Source organism: Dermacentor variabilis, chromosome 11, assembly GCF_050947875.1.
Source record: "Dermacentor variabilis isolate Ectoservices chromosome 11, ASM5094787v1, whole genome shotgun sequence".
NCBI lineage: Eukaryota > Metazoa > Arthropoda > Arachnida > Ixodida > Ixodidae > Dermacentor > Dermacentor variabilis.
The window spans coordinates 113,353,893-113,373,260 of NC_134578.1; the positions used below are offsets into that span (position 1 = coordinate 113,353,893).

Below are 19,368 nucleotides of genomic sequence, written 5' to 3' on the forward strand. Positions count from 1 at the left end.
GGCAGTTGTTAATTGTAACGAGAGTGTCGACACAGCCGGAATAAAATGACGCCCAGCGCACGGAATGCATTTAACAGGCAGATGCATTGCCTTCGCATTATGGTAATCTAGGAGTGCATTTCTTTTTTTTTTCTAACGATAGAACGCCGCTTTTACCACGAATAAAAGAAAAGGTCAATTTCACACATGCCAACTGATAATGTGCATAGATACGAGGAGCTTATGTGTGGGCATGTGCGCAAAATATTTGCGTCGGCCTGGAATCGAACCCGGGTCAACTGCTTGGAAGGCAGCTATGCTAACCACTATACCACCGACGCGTGTTTTAGGTTGTTCCAACCAGTCTTACTTCAGCTGTTAATTGTAACGAGAGTGTCGACACAGCCGGAATAAAATGACGCCCAGTGCACGGAATGGATTTACCAGGCAGATGCATTGCCTTCGCATTATGGTAATCTAGGAGTGTATTTCTTTTTTTTTTCTAACGATAGAAATCCGCTTTTACCACGAATAACAAAAATGTCAATTTCACACATGCCAACTGATAATGTGCATGGATACGAGGAGCTTATGTGTGGGCATGTGCACAAAATCTTTGCGTCGGCCGGGAATCGAACCCGGGTCAACTGCTTGGAAGGCAGCTATGCAAACCACTATACCACCGACGCGTGTTTTCGGTTGTTCCAACCAGTCTTACTTCAGTTGTTAAATGCAACAAGAGTGTCGACACAGCCGGAATAAAATGACGCCCAGTGCACGGAATGGATTTATTAGGCTGATGCAGGGTCTTCGCATTATGGTAATCTAGGAGTGTATTTCTTTTTTTTTCTAACGATGGAACGCCGCTTTTACCACGAATAAAAGAAAAGGTCAATTTCACACTTGCCAACTGATAATGTGCAGAGATACAAGGAGCTGAGGTGTGGGCATGTGCACAAAATATTTGCGTCGGCCAGGAATCGAACACGGGTCAACTGCTTGGAAGGCAGCTATGTTAACCACTATACCACCGACGCGTGTTTTCGGTTGTTCCAACCAGTCTTACTTCAGTAGTTAATTGCAACAAGAGTGTCGACACAGCCGCAATAAAATGACGCCCAGCGCACGCAATGGATTTAACAGGCAGATGCATTGCCTTCGCATTATGGTAATCTAGGAGTGTATTTATTTTTTTTTCTAACGATGGAACGCCGCTTTTACCACGAATAAAAGAAAAGGTCAATTTCACACATGCCAACTGATAATGTGCATAGATACGAGGAGCCTATGTGTGGGCATGTGCACAAAATATTTGCGTCGGCCGGGAATCGAACCCGGGTCAACTGCTTGGAAGGCAGCTATGCAAACCACTTTATTGCCAGTACTCGACATAACACAACACAAATTCCTAAATGATATAAACAAAGACCAAAGAAGCAAAAAGGGATGAATGCACAAACGGAACAAGGAACAGTAATATTTACATTCGCTGCCGTCCGCTACTGTGGCACGACGTTGTCGGATTAAAATTCCTTTAGTGCTGTAAGGGGTTCAACCCTCGACAGCCACTCAGGAACAGGCTGTTGCATCTTCATCACTTCCACATACCGTTGCATGGATTCACAAAAGTACAGACGCGCCGGTCGGGCATCCGGGTCACAATGGTAACCCGCCATTCTTGCGCGCCATAAACAGTGGAGGCCCGTAAGCATGATCAGGTCGTACGGGAAACCTTCGTCGTCATATACTGGCAGAAACCTGATTCCGTGGGGATCTATAGATAGCTCCTTTTTTAGAGTCCTTTGTAACACGTCCCAGAAAAAGACCCCTTCCCAACAGTGGATGAAGACATGATCTATGCTTTCTGTTTTTTTTACATATAAGGCAGTGGGTTCCCCATGGCATGTAGAACCCACGTTCTTCAAGGAAGGATTTAACAGGTACAGTACCAGTGTGTAATTTAAAAAAGAACGATTTAGTGGCTGGTTGAACTGGCATCTTCTTCACCCTTTTCAATACATCTAGGCCTGGGCCTCCACTGTACGGGGCTCTGTACATAGGTACCAGCAAAACACTGTCACATAAATCACGATATAACTTTTTCCGTTTTACACTCCACAAATATGCACTTGAAAAACGAACACGCAAAAAGGAAACACTCTGAACTATTTCCCGAAAGAAACCACGGACTGGTCCTGGCATTATTTCCGTACCTACAACGAATTCGGGAAGTGATCTTGACAGCCTCATTTGGATCACCGTGCGCAGAAATGGGTCGTTTGTATCTCGAAAGAAGGAGAATCTATTCACCAGTTGACGCAGGAAGAGGTGCGCCAACCCCAGACCACCATCCTTCACGCGCCGGAAGAGATTATCTCGGCTACATCGCTCCCAGCTTGATGCCCACACGAATACAGCGAACACGCGGTGCAGTTTCTGCACATTAATACGAGAGCACTGTAGTACCTGCATTACGTAGCAGATCTTTGTCACGAGAAACATGTTGCACGCTGTAGCTCTCGCGAATATTGACAAGTAACAGGCGTTCCATCGGTCGGCTTTTTCTTTTAGTTGTTTTGTCCGCTCCTTCCAGTACTCGCTACTGTCCTTGTAGGCATCAAGGGGGGCTCCAAGGTACTTCACTGGCGTCGTGACCCAGTTTACGTTCGAAAAGTGGTCTGGTGTAGACGCCCATCTTCCATTCCAAAACCCCAGACATTTCTGCCAGTTAACGTAGCTGTTAATGACGTTACCAAACTTTTTGACGATATTCACAGTATTCAATACACTTTGTTTGTCCTTACAGCACACAGCCACATCGTCAGCGTATGCCAGTAGCTTCACTTCTGCTGATTGAAGACTAAACCCCTTAATACATTCATTTTCAATGATGGCCAGACATAGCGTTTCTATGTAGACACAAAACAGGAGTGGACTGAGTGGACAACCCTGGCGAACGGAGCGCTTCACTTTAATGGGGGCCCCCAACATCTGATTAACTATAAGTCTGGTATAGCGGCTCCGGTACGCCATGGTCACCCCTTCAGTGATTATGTGGCCAAAATTAACGTGTTCAAGGATGGTAAGCAATATGTCGTGAGAAACACAATCAAACGCCTTCTCCAAGTCTAGCTGGAGGATGGCTACTGCATCGCACATGGCGTCACAACACTCCAGCACACACTTCATTTTATGGATGTTAGTGAAAATGGTTCTTCCACGAATACCACACGTCTGGTGTGGGCCGACTACTTCCTGAATAACTGACTGGACCCGTCGTGCCAACACCTTCATCAATATTTTGTAGTCGCAGTTAGTAAGCGCTATGGGTCTGTAGGAGGAAAGTTGCTTGAGCTTTTCGGTCTCTTCTGTTTTCGGTATTAGTACTGTATGGGACTGGCCAAAGGATGGTGGAAGTATTTTCAGTTCATATGCTTCCTTGAAAACTGCTGTTAAGATAGGAGCTAGGAGGCTTTTGAACGATTTGTACCATGCGGCACAAAGACCGTCTGGACCTGGCGACTTCCCAGGATTCAGGTCTTCGATGGCTTTCATCACTTCATGTTCTGTTAATGGTCGTTCTAAGGTTTCTTTAACCTCACTCGACAGCTGTGGGATTCGTTGCAAAAATAATTTCTTGAAATCGTGCATGTTGACAGGCCTGAATGTAAAAAGTTCTTTGTAATGCTCAAAGAAAGCACGCCCTATATTATTGTTATCCGTTAATACCACCCCTTCATATTCGATAGCCTCAATCTGCTTACGTCTCGAGTGCTTTTTTTCTAACCCCAGTGCTCTTTTCGTTGGCGTTTCCCCGCATGATAGCCTTTCTGCTCTGGCGCGCACTAGCGCACCTCGGAAGCGATCTTTGTCGAATACCTCGAGCTTCTTCTTAACGGCGCGCATATCTTGTTGATAGGCGCCAGGTTGCATGCATTCAAGCTTCGCAAATTTTTCTAGCAATGTTGTTAAATCCTTTTCTCTGGCCTTTTGTTCATATCGCAGTACGCTACTTCTTTCGATTGCCTTCAATTTAATGCTTTGCTTCAGCAACTCCCATTCCTCACCAAATTTCGTAGAACTGTCTGTTCCAAAAGAATTCAGAGTAGCCACTACATTTTCGTTAAAAGTTTCATCCCGTAACAGCTCTGCATTCAATTTCCACAGTTCCCAGACGAACTTGTTTCGTTCTTTCTTCCTGCCCACCGTGCATTTTACCAGGCAGTGGTCAGAATATGATATGGCCGTAACTGTGTAGCACTGGCATTTTTCAACTAAATCATATGAAAGATAGATACGGTCTAAGCGTGCGTGACTTGTGCCCTGAAAGTGAGTGTAGCTTACGTCTCCGTGACCGCGAAAACATTCTGCGATATCTTCTAATTCGAATTCGTGTGTGATCTGCGCCAGGATATCACTACTTTTGTCACAAACCACGCGACGCGTAGACCTATCCTCAGCTTTCAATACGCAGTTGAAGTCGCCTACACAGGCTATCATTTTTTGCACATGTAAATGATGCTTTAAACTCAAAAAGAAATTTGCCCTCTCTTGCATAGTAGTAGGCGCATAAATGCAAAACACGCGCCATTGGACATTACAATAGCTGAAGTCACAAAAGACAAGTCGACCAGAAGTACAGGAGAAGTAACCATCTATAACAAGACCAGGGAGCTTCCTCACGAACAGCACACACCCTGCCGAAGTCCCTAAGGCGTGGCTCACTACCGTATAGTAGTTATACGTGAACCTTTGCACCATGCTCCCGGTCTCCTCCTCGCCGTCTACCTTGGTTTCTTGCACGGCTAAAACGTCGAGGTCGTGGTCCACTAGTAGTCTGTAAACCTGACCCTGTTTCCTTTTGGCGGCCAGACCTCGAACGTTTAGCGTGCCGAGGCTAAGCGACGGGTTGGTAGCCATTATTGGTGAAAACCGGAGGGGAGAAGGCCCGGAGCATGGTGCTCACCTTAACGTCTAGCTGACCGCTAGACGCCTCCGTGGCCATCCGGCGGCCGTCGCCCGGGTTCCTCTTTGGTCGGCTTCGGGGTAAGCCTACGGTCAGTCTCCAAGTTCGGCTTAGGCTTGAGGGTGGAGCGCCTTCCAGGTAGCGTCTTAGCGGGTGGTGCCTCGGAGTCACCGCCAGCCTTTCCGTCGACTTTCTCCTCGTGCTGCAGGGATCTCTTGACCGGTGCCGAGACGGATTCGACGCGGGCGCTAGCAGGGGTCGCGTTGTCGTCCGCCTCTGCCTGCGTTGCATCCGTAGCTGGCTGGTGGCTCTCATTTTCTTGCGGGGCCGTCTTCACGCTCTCGACTGTAGCTGCTGGTTCTTTGGGGGCAGGGATATTCCTTCCTCCTTCGGCTTGCTTGGTCGTCACGCCGGTTTCTGCCGCCACTTTGCCGTTTCCAGCTCCCGTGGCCGCTTCCTCCGCCTCGGTCACGTCCATTACATGGTCTAACGTCGACGGCTCGCTCTCCGCCGAACCCGCGGCTACTGCGCATGAACGCACACAGTCCGCGTCGTTGTGTCCAAAAAGCCTGCACCGCGAGCAACGGGGAACCTTGCATTCACGACGAACGTGGCCAGAGCCTCGGCAGCGCAGGCACTGCATGGGACGTCCTGGGGCTACCACCAGCGCAAGCTCGCCGGCGACGCGGATCTGGTGGGGCAGGTCGTCGACTTTCATTCCTGCCTTCAGCTGCAGCAGCACTGCTCGGGTCGTCGAGCCCCTGTCGGAAACGCCATCCACTCGCCAGCGCTCCCGGGTCACTTCCGTCACCTTGCCGAAGGAGGCCAGCGCGGTCTTGACGTCTTCGTCGTCCACCCCATGCAGAAGCCAGTGGATACGAAGCTTCACCTGTTGTTCCTTGGGGTCGATGACCAGGCAGCGACGCCCCTTCACCTGCAGCTCCTTCAGGGCCGCCAGCTTTTCGGCAGCCTCGGCTGTCTTCATCGTCACCGCCCATACATGGTTGATTTGGTATGCTCCAAGGGCGACGACGCCAGAGAGCATACCAACAGCTTGAAGCGCGTCTCGAAAATCTTCTACACGAAACGGGCGAACACGAGCGTCGCCGTGCAAAAAAACTGTGTTCAAAACAATACGTCCTGTAGGTAGGCGAGGCAAAATTATCTGGTAATCTTTATCTTCTTCCGTCGAAAGCCTGTTGCCGCGGCTAACAGCCGCATATGCCGCTCCATTGGAGCCCATGATCCCGCGATCCGTTCAGCTCGGGAGCCGGAAGCAGAATGACTATACCACCGACGCGTGTTTTCGGTTGTTCCAACCAGTCTTACTTCAGTTGTTATTTGCAACAAGAGTGTCGACACAGCCGGAATAAAATGACGCCCAGCTCACGGAATGGATTTACAGGCAGATGCATTGCCTTCGCATTATGGTAATCTAGGAGTGTATTTCTTTTTTTTTTCTAACGATAGAAATCCGCTTTTACCACGAATAACAAAAATGTCAATTTCACACAAGCCAACTGATAATGTGCATAGATACGAGGAGCCTATGTGTGGGCATGTGCACAAAATATTTGCGTCGGCCGGGAATCGAACCCGGGTCAACTGCTTGGAAGGCAGCTATGCGAACCACTATACCACCGACGCGTGTTTTAGGTTGTTCCAAGCAGTCTTACTTCAGTTGTTATTTGCAACAAGAGTGTCGACACAGCCGGAATAAAATGACGCCCAGCGCACGGAATGGATTTACCAGGCAGATGCATTGCCTTCGCATTATGGTAATCTAGGAGTGTATTTTTTTTGTTTTTCTAAAGATAGAACGCCGCTTTTACCACGAGAAAAAGAAAAGGTCAATTTCACACATGCCAACTGATAATGTGCATAGATACGAGGAGCTTATGTGTGGGCATGTGCGCAAAATATTTGCGTCGGCCGGGAATCGAACCCGGGTCAACTGCTTGGAAGGCAGCTATGCTAACCACTATACCACCGACGCGTGTTTTAGGTTGTTCCAACCAGTCTTGCGGCAGTTGTTAATTGTAACGAGAGTGTCGACACAGCCGGAATAAAATGACGCCCAGCGCACGGAATGCATTTAACAGGCAGATGCATTGCCTTCGCATTATGGTAATCTAGGAGTGCATTTCTTTTTTTTTTTCTAACGATAGAACGCCGCTTTTACCACAAATAAAAGAAAAGTAAATTTCACACATGCCAACTGATAATGTGCATAGATACTAGGAGCTTATGTGTGGGCATGTGCGCAAAATATTTGCGTCGACCGGGAATCGAACCCGGGTCAACTGCTTGGAAGGCAGCTATGCTAACCACTATACCACCGACGCGTGTTTTAGGTTGTTCCAACCAGTCTTACTTCAGTTGTTATTTGCAACAAGAGTGTCGACACAGCCGGAATAAAATGACGCCCAGCGCACGGAATGGATTTACCAGGCAGATGCATTGCCTTCGCATTATGGTAATCTAGGAGTCTATTTTTTTGTTTTTCTAACGATAGAACGCCGCTTTTACCACGAGAAAAAGAAAAGGTAAATTTCACACAAGCCAACTGATAATGTGCACAGATACTAGGAGCTTATGTGTGGGCATGTGCACAAAATATTTGCGTCGGCCGGGAATCGAACCCGGGTCAACTGCTTGGAACGCAGCTATGCTAACCACTATACCACCGACGCGTGTTTTCGGTTGTTCAAACCAGTCTTACGGCAGTTGTTAATTGTAACGAGAGTGTCGACACAGCCGGAATAAAATGACGCCCAGCGCACGGAATGCATTTAACAGGCAGATGCATTGCCTTCGCATTATGGTAATCTAGGAGTGCATTTCTTTTTTTTTTCTAACGATAGAACGCCGCTTTTACCACGAATAAAAGAAAAGGTCAATTTCACACATGCCAACTGATAATGTGCATAGATACGAGGAGCTTATGTGTGGGCATGTGCGCAAAATATTTGCGTCGGCCTGGAATCGAACCCGGGTCAACTGCTTGGAAGGCAGCTATGCTAACCACTATACCACCGACGCGTGTTTTAGGTTGTTCCAACCAGTCTTACTTCAGCTGTTAATTGTAACGAGAGTGTCGACACAGCCGGAATAAAATGACGCCCAGTGCACGGAATGGATTTACCAGGCAGATGCATTGCCTTCGCATTATGGTAATCTAGGAGTGTATTTCTTTTTTTTTTCTAACGATAGAAATCCGCTTTTACCACGAATAACAAAAATGTCAATTTCACACATGCCAACTGATAATGTGCATGGATACGAGGAGCTTATGTGTGGGCATGTGCACAAAATCTTTGCGTCGGCCGGGAATCGAACCCGGGTCAACTGCTTGGAAGGCAGCTATGCAAACCACTATACCACCGACGCGTGTTTTCGGTTGTTCCAACCAGTCTTACGGCAGTTGTTAATTGTAACGAGAGTGTCGACACAGCCGGAATAAAATGACGCCCAGCGCACGGAATGCATTTAACAGGCAGATGCATTGCCTTCGCATTATGGTAATCTAGGAGTGCATTTCTTTCTTTTTTTCTAACGATAGAACGCCGCTTTTACCACGAATAAAAGAAAAGGTAAATTTCACACATGCCAACTGATAAATGTGCATAGATACTAGGAGCTTATGTGTGGGCATGTGCGCAAAATATTTGCGTCGGCCGGGAATCGAACCCGGGTCAACTGCTTGGAAGGCAGCTATGCTAACCACTATACCACCGACGCGTGTTTTAGGTTGTTCCAACCAGTCTTACTTCAGTTGTTATTTGCAACAAGAGTGTCGACACAGCCGGAATAAAATGACGCCCAGCGCACGGAATGGATTTACCAGGCAGATGCATTGCCTTCGCATTATGGTAATCTAGGAGTGTATTTTTTTTTGTTTTTCTAACGATAGAACGCCGCTTTTACCACGAGAAAAAGAAAAGGTCAATTTCACACATGCCAACTGATAATGTGCATAGATACGAGGAGCTTATGTGTGGGCATGTGCGCAAAATATTTGCGTCGGCTGGGAATCGAACCCGGGTCAACTGCTTGGAAGGCAGCTATGCTAACCACTATACCACCGACGCGTGTTTTAGGTTGTTCCAACCAGTCTTACTTCAGCTGTTAATTGTAACGAGAGTGTCGACACAGCCGGAATAAAATGACGCCCAGTGCACGGAATGGATTTATTAGGCAGATGCAGGGTCTTCGCATTATGGTAATCTAGGAGTGCATTTCTTTTTTTTCTAACGATAGAACGCCGCTTTTACCACGAATAAAAGAAAAGGTCAATTTCACACATGCCAACTGATAATGTGCATAGATACGAGGAGCTTATGTGTGGGCATGTGCACAAAATATTTGCGTCGGCCGGGAATCGAACCCGGGTCAACTGCTTGGAACGCAGCTATGCTAACCACTATACCACCGACGCGTGTTTTCGTTTGTTCCAACCAGTCTTACTTCAGTTGTTATTTGCAACAAGAGCGTCGACACAGCCGGAATAAAATGACGCCCAGGGCACGGAATGGATTTAACAGAAAGATGCATTGCCTTCGCATTATGGTAATCTAGGAGTGCATTTCTTTTTTTTCTAACGATAGAACGCCGCTTTTACCACGAATAAAAGAAAAGGTCAATTTCACGCATGCCAACTGATAATGTGCATAGATACGAGGAGCGTATGTGTGGGCATGTGCGCGAAATATTTGCGTCGGCCGGGAATCGAACCCGGGTCAACTGCTTGGAAGGCAGCTATGCTAACCACTATACCACCGACGCGTGTTTTAGGTTGTTCCAACCAGTCTTACTTCAGCTGTTAATTGTAACGAGAGTGTCGACACAGCCGGAATAAAATGACGCCCAGTGCATGGAATGGATTTATTAGGCAGATGCAGGGTCTTCGCATTATGGTAATCTAGGAGTGTATTTCTTTTTTTCTAACGATAGAACGCCGCTTTTACCACGAATAAAAGAAAAGGTCAATTTCACACATGCCAACTGATAATGTGCATAGATACGAGGAGCTTATGTGTGGGCATGTGCGCAAAATATTTGCGTCGGCCGGGAATCGAACCCGGGTCAACTGCTTGGAAGGCAGCTATGCTAACCACTATACCACCGACGCGTGTTTTAGGTTGTTCCAACCAGTCTTACTTCAGCTGTTAATTGTAACGAGAGTGTCGACACAGCGGGAATAAAATGACGCCCAGTGCATGGAATGGATTTATTAGGCAGATGCAGGGTCTTCGCATTATGGTAATCTAGGAGTGTATTTCTTTTTTTCTAACGATAGAACGCCGCTTTTACCACGAATAAAAGGTCAATTTCACACATGCCAACTGATAATGTGCATAGATACGAGGAGCTTATGTGTGGGAATGTGCATGAAATATTTGCGTCGGCCGGGAATCGAACCCGGGTCAACTGCTTGGAAGGCAGCTATGCTAACCACTATACCACCGACGCGTGCTTTCGGTTTTTTTTCTTTATTTCCAATGTGACAACACAAAATAGAGAAACCAACACAAAAATGTTAAAAGCGCCAACCAGTAGCTTGTTGACGCGACATTGCTAAAAATGTTTTAATGACACTAGGTCATTAAGTACAGGATACCATGTTGGCTGTTCGTCCTGGGACTGGTACACATCTCTGATATAGGCAATGCTTTCAATGAAGTTTTCCCTTACCGATCTTACAATAGGATCTGCATGTCTGACAGCCATTCTTGTTTTCCACATGCTATGCATGCTTAATACCATGAACATGTCATAGGGCACACCCCCGTCATTGTTAACCGCAAGAAAGTTAATTCCATATGGTGTGAGGGGCAAATCTTTTTTCAGCGTTCTCTGGAGGACGTCCCAATGAAAAATTGAATCTAAACAGTCTAGGAATATATGTGTTACTGTTTCTGGCTTGCGGCATAAAATGCAATCAACTGACCCGGGAAGAAAAAAGCCCTTTTCCTGCAGCCAGGGTTTGACTGGGAGCGTGCCACTATGGAGTTGAAAAAAGAAAGTTTTCACAGACGACCGAACCGGCATTGTTTCAACTCTCTTTAAAACATCCTTACCCGGACCGACAGAAAAAATGGCTCGATATAAAGGTACTGGAAGCATCACGTCACGGAGATCTTTGTACAATTGTTTCTTTGATACTATAATGAGATAATCAAAAGAGAAACGTACTCGAAGAATCTTGAAGGCACTTACAACTTCGCGTACATACCCGCACAAGCCGCTTCCAGTAATGCCACACGATGACACAATAAACTCGGGGAGAGCATTCTGCAGTCTCACTTGAAGCACTGCTCGTAAAAATGGGTCATGCTGGTCCCGCAAGAAAATAAACCTTGAGACAATCTGCCTCAGAAAAAGATGAGCTAAGCCAAGCCCTCCTGCTTTCAGTGAGTGAAATAAGTTGAGACGACTTGTGCGTTCCCATGTTGAATTCCATACAAACGATGCAAGAATTCTATGGAATTTCTGCGCACTAGTTCGTGACATAGCGAGCACCTGCAACACATACCAAATTCGCGCAACAAGGAACGTATTGCAAATAGTTGACCTGGTAAATATGGATAAATTTTTCCCGCCCCATTTCGTAGTTTCCTGGCGCATTCTCTCAGCTTCTTCTCTCCAGTATTCTGTAGGCTCATCATACCAGTTTAAAGGTGCTCCTAGGTATTTTGTAGGAGAGACTGTCCACTGTAAATTTTCAAAGACATTGGGCTTCTCATCCCAGCTGCCATGCCAAAAACCGGCGCACTTCTCGCAGTTAACAGCGCTTCCAGACATATTGCAATACGTTCGAGCTTGTTTAACAGTTTCACGGACACTTTCTTTATCCCCACAAAAGACGGCTACATCATCCGCATACGAGAGAATTTTGACTTCACTGCCCATTAAACGGAAACCGCGTATTTTCTCATTGTGTATAACTTTTAAGCAAAAAGGCTCCAAGTAAATTGCGAAGAGAAGTGACGAAGCTGGGCATCCTTGTTTTATGCTTCTACATAAGTTAATATTTCCAGAGAGTTGTTTATTCACTAATAAGTTAGTGCTACACCCTTCGTAAGACAGTTTTAAGCCTTCTAATATAATGTTTCCAACATTCACGTGCTCTAGAATAGAAAAGAGCACACTGTGCACAACACGGTCGAAGGCCTTCTCCATGTCTAGTTGCATCATAGCAACTCTTCCTTCCCAGGCATCGCAACACTCCAGAATACTTCTTGCCACATGTATGTTATTAAGTATCGAGCGGCCTCTTATGCCACAAGTTTGGTGTGGGCCTACTATTGATGTCATCACTGATTGCAACCTTCTTGCTAACACCTTCATGAATATCTTATAATCTACATTGGATAAAGTTATGGGGCGATACGACCGTACTGAGAGCAGCTTTACAGGGTCATCGCATTTCGGGATCAGCACTGTATGAGTTTTTCGGAAAGAAGGCGGCATGTATTTTACTTTATAAGCCTCGGCTAGAATACGGTGTAAAATGACTGCTAGTTCATGCTTAAATGCCTTGTAGAAAGCTGCGCCTATGCCATCAGGTCCGGGCGCCTTTCCAGGTTTGAGTTCATCAATTGCGGTTTCGATCTCATTCAACGTAATCGGTTCCTCGAGGACTGTCTTGACGTCATCATCTAGCCTCGGCATTAAAGGCAAGTATTCGCTATCAAAGCCAGCTTCTACCGCTCCTTGGCAGCTTAACAACTCTCTGTAGTGTTCGAAGAAGGCACGCTGTATTGTATTACTATCTCTACTACGCACGTTGCCGTATTCAATTTCTTTTATTTCATTTTGCGATGCGTATCTTTTCTCTTCGCCCAAAGCGCGCCTTGCGGGCGTTTCCCCGAGCCACAAATGCTCTTATCGCGGACGTATCACTGACCCCCTATATCTCTTGACATCAATGATTTCAAGCTCATTTTTTATATTCCTTATCTCTGTTGACAAATCTTCTTGCTGTGGGCATTTTATCGACAACAATACGTTAGCCTTACTTCGCAATTCATTTTCTTTTCTTTTTTCATTGTAGCGTAACACAGAGGCTCTTTCAATGGCTGTTATTTTAAATTCCTGTTTAACCTCTTCCCACATCGCTATAAACCCCGCGGATTCACTAGCAAGCATCTCTCGTATACGTTCTTTTAAAAACGCGAGAAAGGTTGCGTCGTCCAGAAGTTTGACGTTGAATTTCCATAAGCACCAATTAAAAGGGCGGTTTTCTTTTCTCTTGCCGAGCGAGAACAGTACAAGACTGTGGTCGCTGAAGGATACGTGCCTCACGTCATAGCTTCTACACAACGGAACCAGTCTCGCTGATATATAAGCTCGATCTAATCTCGCGTGACTGCCCCGTTGGAAATGCGTGAACAGAGTCTGCTTTCCACTGCAAAACACCCTACCAACATCTTCTAATTCACGCTCTCGGGTTGCTGCGAGCAAGAAACCTGCACTTTGATCGCGTACAAGCAAGTTGTTATTACGGTCGTCAGAAAAACAAACACAATTGAAGTCTCCCAGCAAGATAATATAGCGCTCAGATTTCAAATAGACATCAAGTTTTTCAAAAAAGTCACGGCGTTCTCTTTCATTATTTGGGGCGCATATGCAAATTACCCGCCATTCCGAATCCCAGAGCGAAAAGTCACACACAATCATTCGACCTTCATCACAAACAAATACAGAATGCGGTACAATTTCTAAAGATTTCCGCAAAAACAAATTACACCCACCGGAACTGCCGACAGCATGGGAAACGCACGCACTGTACCGCGCTCTAAATGTTTGAACCATTCGGTCGGTGCGCTCTTCACTTTCAATTTTTGTTTCCTGTAGAGCGACTATGTCTAAATCATTTTCTTGCAGTAACCGGCTGACCTGGTACTGCCGCCTTTTCGCGCCCAGGCCTCGGACATTGAGCGTACCAATGCGTAGCGCTATTGCAGATTTTGAAGCCATTTCCTTTTTTTTTTAAAGAAGAAAAACAAGCATACTAGTTCAAGTGAACCCATACATTCTGCCATTTCTCAGAACGCGCACAATTCTCTCCTAGGCAAAAGCGACCGAACTTTACAATTGTACTCTGCCGCCCGTCCCTCACCTCGCATACAGACATTGCTGGGCGACGCCCTCGTTATTACGGGGGCGCCTTCGGTACCGTCGGAATGGAATCCGGCGGAATGTGAGGCTTTGGCTTGAAAGAAGGACGGCGGTACGAACTTTCTTTCCTGGGCGGCTCCTGTGCCTTCCCGCTGCCCCCTTCGTCACCTTCGGAAACTTGCGTGTGTGGGCGTTTCGCAGACGAGCTGCTCGCGACGTCCATGTCTTCTTGGTCGTTACTCGGCGAGGCTTGAGTGGTATCAGAGACGTCTTTGACGGAACACGTTGGCGAAGCGGTAACCTGTCGTTCAGGTGCCACGTCACTGTGGTCGCTTCCAACACCTTTCGCAAGTTCCTTCTCGGACGTTTCAACAGTTGCCGACGTAGGTTGTCTGTCCTTCATTCCCGCAGCCTCCGCCGCGTCCGCCTCGTCCATGAGGTGCTCGGTGGGGTCCTCCCGGCTCCTTTGGCTTGCTACGCTTGCGTAGGTTTTAGCGCACTGGCTATCGTCATGTCCGAACCGCCGACAGAGCTTGCACCGTGGGACGCGGCAGTCTCGACGAATGTGCCCTGTTCGCTGACACCGCAGGCAAAGCGGCGGTCTCCCCGGTACCACCACAAGGGCCGTAATGCCACACACTCGTAGCTGGTGTGGCAGGTCATCCAAAGTCACGCCACCCTTGAGCTGCAGATTACCCGCCCGTGTCGAGGAGCCCTTATCGCCGAGTCCTGGTACACGCCATTGCTCTCTGCAAAGGTCCGTCACTTTTTCGTACGGTGCAAGAGCAGCGCGCACGTCTTCATCTTGTATGTGGTAAAGCAGCCAATAGAGCCTTAGGCGGACAGTATGGGTGCTCGGATCTATCACGAGGCAGCGGTGATTCTTCACAGTCACATCAGTTACGGCGAGCAACTTCTTCATTCCTTCCGCAGTCTTGAAGGTGACCGCCCACACGTGATTCATCTGAAACGCCCCCAAGGCAACTACCTCGGGGACCAGTACCAGACGATCCAATGTATCTCGGAAGTCCTCAGCTCGAAACGGCCTGGCTTTAACGCTGCCGTGAAGAAAAACAGTATTTAAAACAGACGAACCTGATGGCAGTTGTGGCAAAGTAACGTCATATTCCGTAGAATCCTGTGCATCTGTCCTGTTACCGCGGCCCTGCTGGGCCACATTCGCCGCTCCAAGGGAGCTCGACATTACACGACCGTACACTACGGTGGCCGGAAGTGGAACCACGCGTGCTTTCGGTTGTTCCAACCAGTCTTACTTCAGTTGTTATTTGCAACAAGAGTGTCGACACAGCCGGAATAAAATGACGCCCAGCGCACGGAATGGATTTAACAGGCAGATGCATTGCCTTCGCATTATGGTAATCTAGGAGTGTATTTCTTTTTTTTTCTAACGATAGAACGCCGCTTTTACCACGAATAAAAGAAAAGGTCAATTTCACACATGCCAACTGATAATGTGCATAGATACGAGGAGCTTATGTGTGGGCATGTGCACAAAATATTTGCGTCGGCCGGGAATCGAACCCGGGTCAAATGCTTGGAAGGCAGCTATGCCAACCACTATACCACCGACGCGCGTTTTCGGTTGTTCCAACCAGTCTTACTTCAGTTGTTATTTGCAACAAGAGTGTCGACACAGCCGGAATAAAATGACGCCCAGCGCACGGAATGGATTTAACAGGCAGATACATGGCCTTCGCATTATGGTAATCTAGTAGTGTATTTCTTTTTTTTTCTAAATATAGAACGCCGCTTTTACTACGAATAAAAGAAAAGGTCAATTTCCCAGATGCCAACTGATAATGTGCATAGATACGAGGAGCTTATGTGTGGGCATGTGCACAAAATATTTGCGTCGGCCGGGAATCGAACCCGGGTCAACTGCTTGGAAGGCAGCTATGCTAACCACTATACCACCGACGAGTGTTTTCGGTTGTTCCAACCAGTCTTACTTCAGTTGTTAATTGTAACGAGAGTGTCGACACAGCCGGAATAAAATGACGCCCAGTGCACGGAATGGATTTATTAGGCAGATGCAGGGTCTTCGCATAATGGTAATCTAAGAGTGTATTTCTGTTTTTCTAACGATAGAACGCCGCTTTTACCACGAATAAAAGAAAAGGTCAATTTCACACATGCCAGCTGATAATGTGCATAGATACGAGGAGCTGACGTGTGGGCATGTGCGCAAAATATTTGCGTCGGCCGGGAATCACACCCGGGTCAACTGCTTGGAAGGCAGCTATGCTAACCACTATAACACCGACGCGTGTTTTCGGTTGTTCCAACCAGTCTTACTTCAGTTGTTATTTGCAACAAGAGTGTCGACACAGCCGGAATAAAATGACGCCCAGCGCACGGAATGGATTGAACAGGCAGATAGATTGCCTTCGCATTATGGTAATCTAGGAGTGTATTTCTTTTTTTTTTCTAACGATAGAACGCTGCTTTTACCACGAATAAAAGAAAAGGTCAATTTCACACATGCCAACTGATAATGTGCATAGATACGAGGAGCTTATGTGTGGGCATGTGCACAAAATCTTTGCGTCGGCCGGAAATCAAACCCGGGTCAACTGCTTTGAAGGCAGCTATGCTAACCACTATACCACCGACGCGTGTTTTAGGTTGTTCCAACCAGTCTTACTTCAGTTGTTATTTGCAACAAGAGTGTCGACACAGCCGGAATAAAATGACGCCCAGCGCACGGAATGGATTTAACAGGCAGATGCATTGCCTTCGCATTATGGTAATCTAGGAGTGTATTTCTTTTTTTTTCTAACGATAGAACGCCGCTTTTACCACGAATAAAAGAAAAGGTCAATTTCGCACATGCCAACTGATAATGTGCATAGATACGAGGAGCTTATGTGTGGGCATGTGCACAAAATATTTGCGTCGGCCGGGAATCCAACCCGGGTCAAATGCTTGGAAGGCAGCTATGCTAACCACTATATCACCGACGCGTGTTCTCGGTTGTTCCAAGCAGTCTTACTTCAGTTGTTATTTGCAACAAGAGTGTCGACACAGCCGGAATAAAATGACGCCCAGCGCACGGAATGGATTTAACAGGCAGATACATTGCCTTCGCATTATGGTAATCTAGGAGTGTATTTCTTTTTTTTTCTAAATATAGAACGCCGCTTTTACTACGAATAAAAGAAAAGGTCAATTTCCCAGATGCCAACTGATAATGTGCATAGATACCAGGAGCTGACGTGTGGGCATGTGCGCAAAATATTTGCGTCAGCCGGGAATCACACCCGGGTCAACTGCTTGGAAGGCAGCTATGCTAACCACTATACCACCGACGCGTGTTTTCGGTTGTTCCAACCAGTCTTACTTCAGTTGTTATTTGCAACAAGAGTGTCGACACAGCCGGAATAAAATGACGCCCAGCGCACGGAATGGATTTAACAGGCAGATGCATTGCCTTCGCGTTATGGTAATCTAGGAGTGTATTTCTTTTTTTTTTCTAACGATAGAACGCTGCTTTTACCACGAATAAAAGAAAAGGTCAATTTCACACATGCCAACTGATAATGTGCATAGATACGAGGAGCTGACGTGTGGGCATGTGCGCAAAATATTTGCGTCAGCCGGGAATCACACCCGGGTCAACTGCTTGGAAGGCAGCTATGCTAACCACTATACCACCGACGCGTGTTTTCGGTTGTTCCAACCAGTCTTACTTCAGTTGTTATTTGCAACAAGAGTGTCGACACAGCCGGAATAAAATGACGCCCAGCGCACGGAATGGATTTAACAGGCAGATAGATTGCCTTCGCATTATGGTAATCTAGGAGTGTATTTCTTTTTTTTTTCTAACGATAGAACGCTGCTTTTACCACGAATAAAAGAAAAGGTCAATTTCACACATGCCAACTGATAATGTGCATAGATACGAGGAGCTTATGTGTGGGCATGTGCACAAAATATTTGCGTCGGCCGGGAATCGAACCCGGGTCAACTGCTTGGAAGGCAGCTATGCTAACCACTATATCACCGACGCGTGTTCTCGGTTGTTCCAAGCAGTCTTACTTCAGTTGTTAATTGTAACGAGAGTGTCGACACAGCCGGAATAAAATGACGCCCAGTGCACGGAATGGATTTATTAGGCAGATGCAGGGTCTTCGCATTATGGTAATCTAAGAGTGTATTTCTGTTTTTCTAACGATAGAACGCCGCTTTTACCACGAATAAAAGAAAAGGTCAATTTCACACATGCCAGCTGATAATGTGCATAGATACGAGGAGCCTATGTGTGGGCATGTGCATAAAATATTTGCGTCGGCCGGGAATCGAACCCGGGTCAACTGCTTGGACGGCAGCTATGCTATCCACTATACCACCGACGCGTGTTTTCGGTTGTTCCAACCAGTCTTACTTCAGTTGTTATTTGCAACAAGAGTGTCGACACAGCCGGAATAAAATGACGCCCAGCGCACGCAATGGATTTAACAGGCAGATGCATTGCCTTCGCATTATGGTAATCTAGGAGTGTATTTCTTTTTTTTTCTAACGATAGAACGCCGCTTTTACCACGAATAAAAGAAAAGGTAAATTTCACACATGCCATCTGCATGATAATGTGCATAGATACGAGGAGCCTATGTGTGGGCATGTGCATAAAATATTTGCGTCGGCCGGGAATCGAACCCGGGTCAACTGCTTGGAAGGCAGCTATGCTAACCACTATACCACCGACTTTTTTTTTTTCTTTATTGCCAGTACTCGACATAACACAACACAAATTCCTAAATGATATAAACAAAGACCAAAGAAGCAAAAAGGGATGAATACACAAACGGAACAAGGAACAGTAATATTTACATTCGCTGCCGTCCGCTACTGTGGCACGACGTTGTCGGATTAAAATTCCTTTAGTGCTGTAAGGGGTTCAACCCTCGACAGCCACTCAGGAACAGGCTGTTGCATCTTCATCACTTCCACATACCGTTGCATGGATTCACAAAAGTACAGACGCGCCGGTCGGGCATCCGGGTCACAATGGTAACCCGCCATTCTTGCGCGCCATAAACAGTGGAGGCCCGTAAGCATGATCAGGTCGTACGGGAAACCTTCGTCGTCATATACTGGCAGAAACCTGATTCCGTGGGGATTTATAGGTAGCTCCTTTTTTAGAGTCCTTTGTAACACGTCCCAGAAAAAGACCCCTTCCCAACAGTGGATGAAGACATGATCTATGCTTTCTGTTTTTTTACATATAAGGCAGTGGGTTCCCCATGGCATGTAGCACCCACGTTGTTCAAGGAAGAATT

General features: G+C 46.7%; 13 non-coding genes across 13 annotated transcripts; all 13 read right to left on the reverse strand.

Moving 5' to 3' along the window:
* Window positions 1–596: 596 nt before the first annotated feature.
* Window positions 597–668, reverse strand: TRNAG-UCC (transfer RNA glycine (anticodon UCC)). The gene has a single exon. It is a non-coding gene; the product is annotated as a tRNA-Gly (tRNA).
* Window positions 669–6,520: 5,852 nt separating this feature from the next.
* On the reverse strand, window positions 6,521–6,592 carry TRNAG-UCC (transfer RNA glycine (anticodon UCC)). Its single transcript has one exon. It is a non-coding gene; the product is annotated as a tRNA-Gly (tRNA).
* Window positions 6,593–6,869: 277 nt separating this feature from the next.
* Window positions 6,870–6,941, reverse strand: TRNAG-UCC (transfer RNA glycine (anticodon UCC)). Its single transcript has one exon. It is a non-coding gene; the product is annotated as a tRNA-Gly (tRNA).
* Window positions 6,942–7,218: 277 nt separating this feature from the next.
* Window positions 7,219–7,290, reverse strand: TRNAG-UCC (transfer RNA glycine (anticodon UCC)). The gene has a single exon. It is a non-coding gene; the product is annotated as a tRNA-Gly (tRNA).
* A 276-nt stretch (window positions 7,291–7,566) lies between these two features.
* On the reverse strand, window positions 7,567–7,638 carry TRNAG-UCC (transfer RNA glycine (anticodon UCC)). The gene has a single exon. It is a non-coding gene; the product is annotated as a tRNA-Gly (tRNA).
* Window positions 7,639–8,263: 625 nt separating this feature from the next.
* Window positions 8,264–8,335, reverse strand: TRNAG-UCC (transfer RNA glycine (anticodon UCC)). The gene has a single exon. It is a non-coding gene; the product is annotated as a tRNA-Gly (tRNA).
* A 279-nt stretch (window positions 8,336–8,614) lies between these two features.
* On the reverse strand, window positions 8,615–8,686 carry TRNAG-UCC (transfer RNA glycine (anticodon UCC)). Its single transcript has one exon. It is a non-coding gene; the product is annotated as a tRNA-Gly (tRNA).
* A 278-nt stretch (window positions 8,687–8,964) lies between these two features.
* Window positions 8,965–9,036, reverse strand: TRNAG-UCC (transfer RNA glycine (anticodon UCC)). Its single transcript has one exon. It is a non-coding gene; the product is annotated as a tRNA-Gly (tRNA).
* Window positions 9,037–9,311: 275 nt separating this feature from the next.
* Window positions 9,312–9,383, reverse strand: TRNAG-UCC (transfer RNA glycine (anticodon UCC)). The gene has a single exon. It is a non-coding gene; the product is annotated as a tRNA-Gly (tRNA).
* A 275-nt stretch (window positions 9,384–9,658) lies between these two features.
* TRNAG-UCC (transfer RNA glycine (anticodon UCC)) lies at window positions 9,659–9,730 on the reverse strand. Its single transcript has one exon. It is a non-coding gene; the product is annotated as a tRNA-Gly (tRNA).
* Window positions 9,731–10,004: 274 nt separating this feature from the next.
* On the reverse strand, window positions 10,005–10,076 carry TRNAG-UCC (transfer RNA glycine (anticodon UCC)). The gene has a single exon. It is a non-coding gene; the product is annotated as a tRNA-Gly (tRNA).
* Window positions 10,077–10,345: 269 nt separating this feature from the next.
* Window positions 10,346–10,417, reverse strand: TRNAG-UCC (transfer RNA glycine (anticodon UCC)). The gene has a single exon. It is a non-coding gene; the product is annotated as a tRNA-Gly (tRNA).
* Window positions 10,418–18,026: 7,609 nt separating this feature from the next.
* Window positions 18,027–18,098, reverse strand: TRNAG-UCC (transfer RNA glycine (anticodon UCC)). The gene has a single exon. It is a non-coding gene; the product is annotated as a tRNA-Gly (tRNA).
* Between the last annotated feature and the right edge of the window lie 1,270 nt (window positions 18,099–19,368).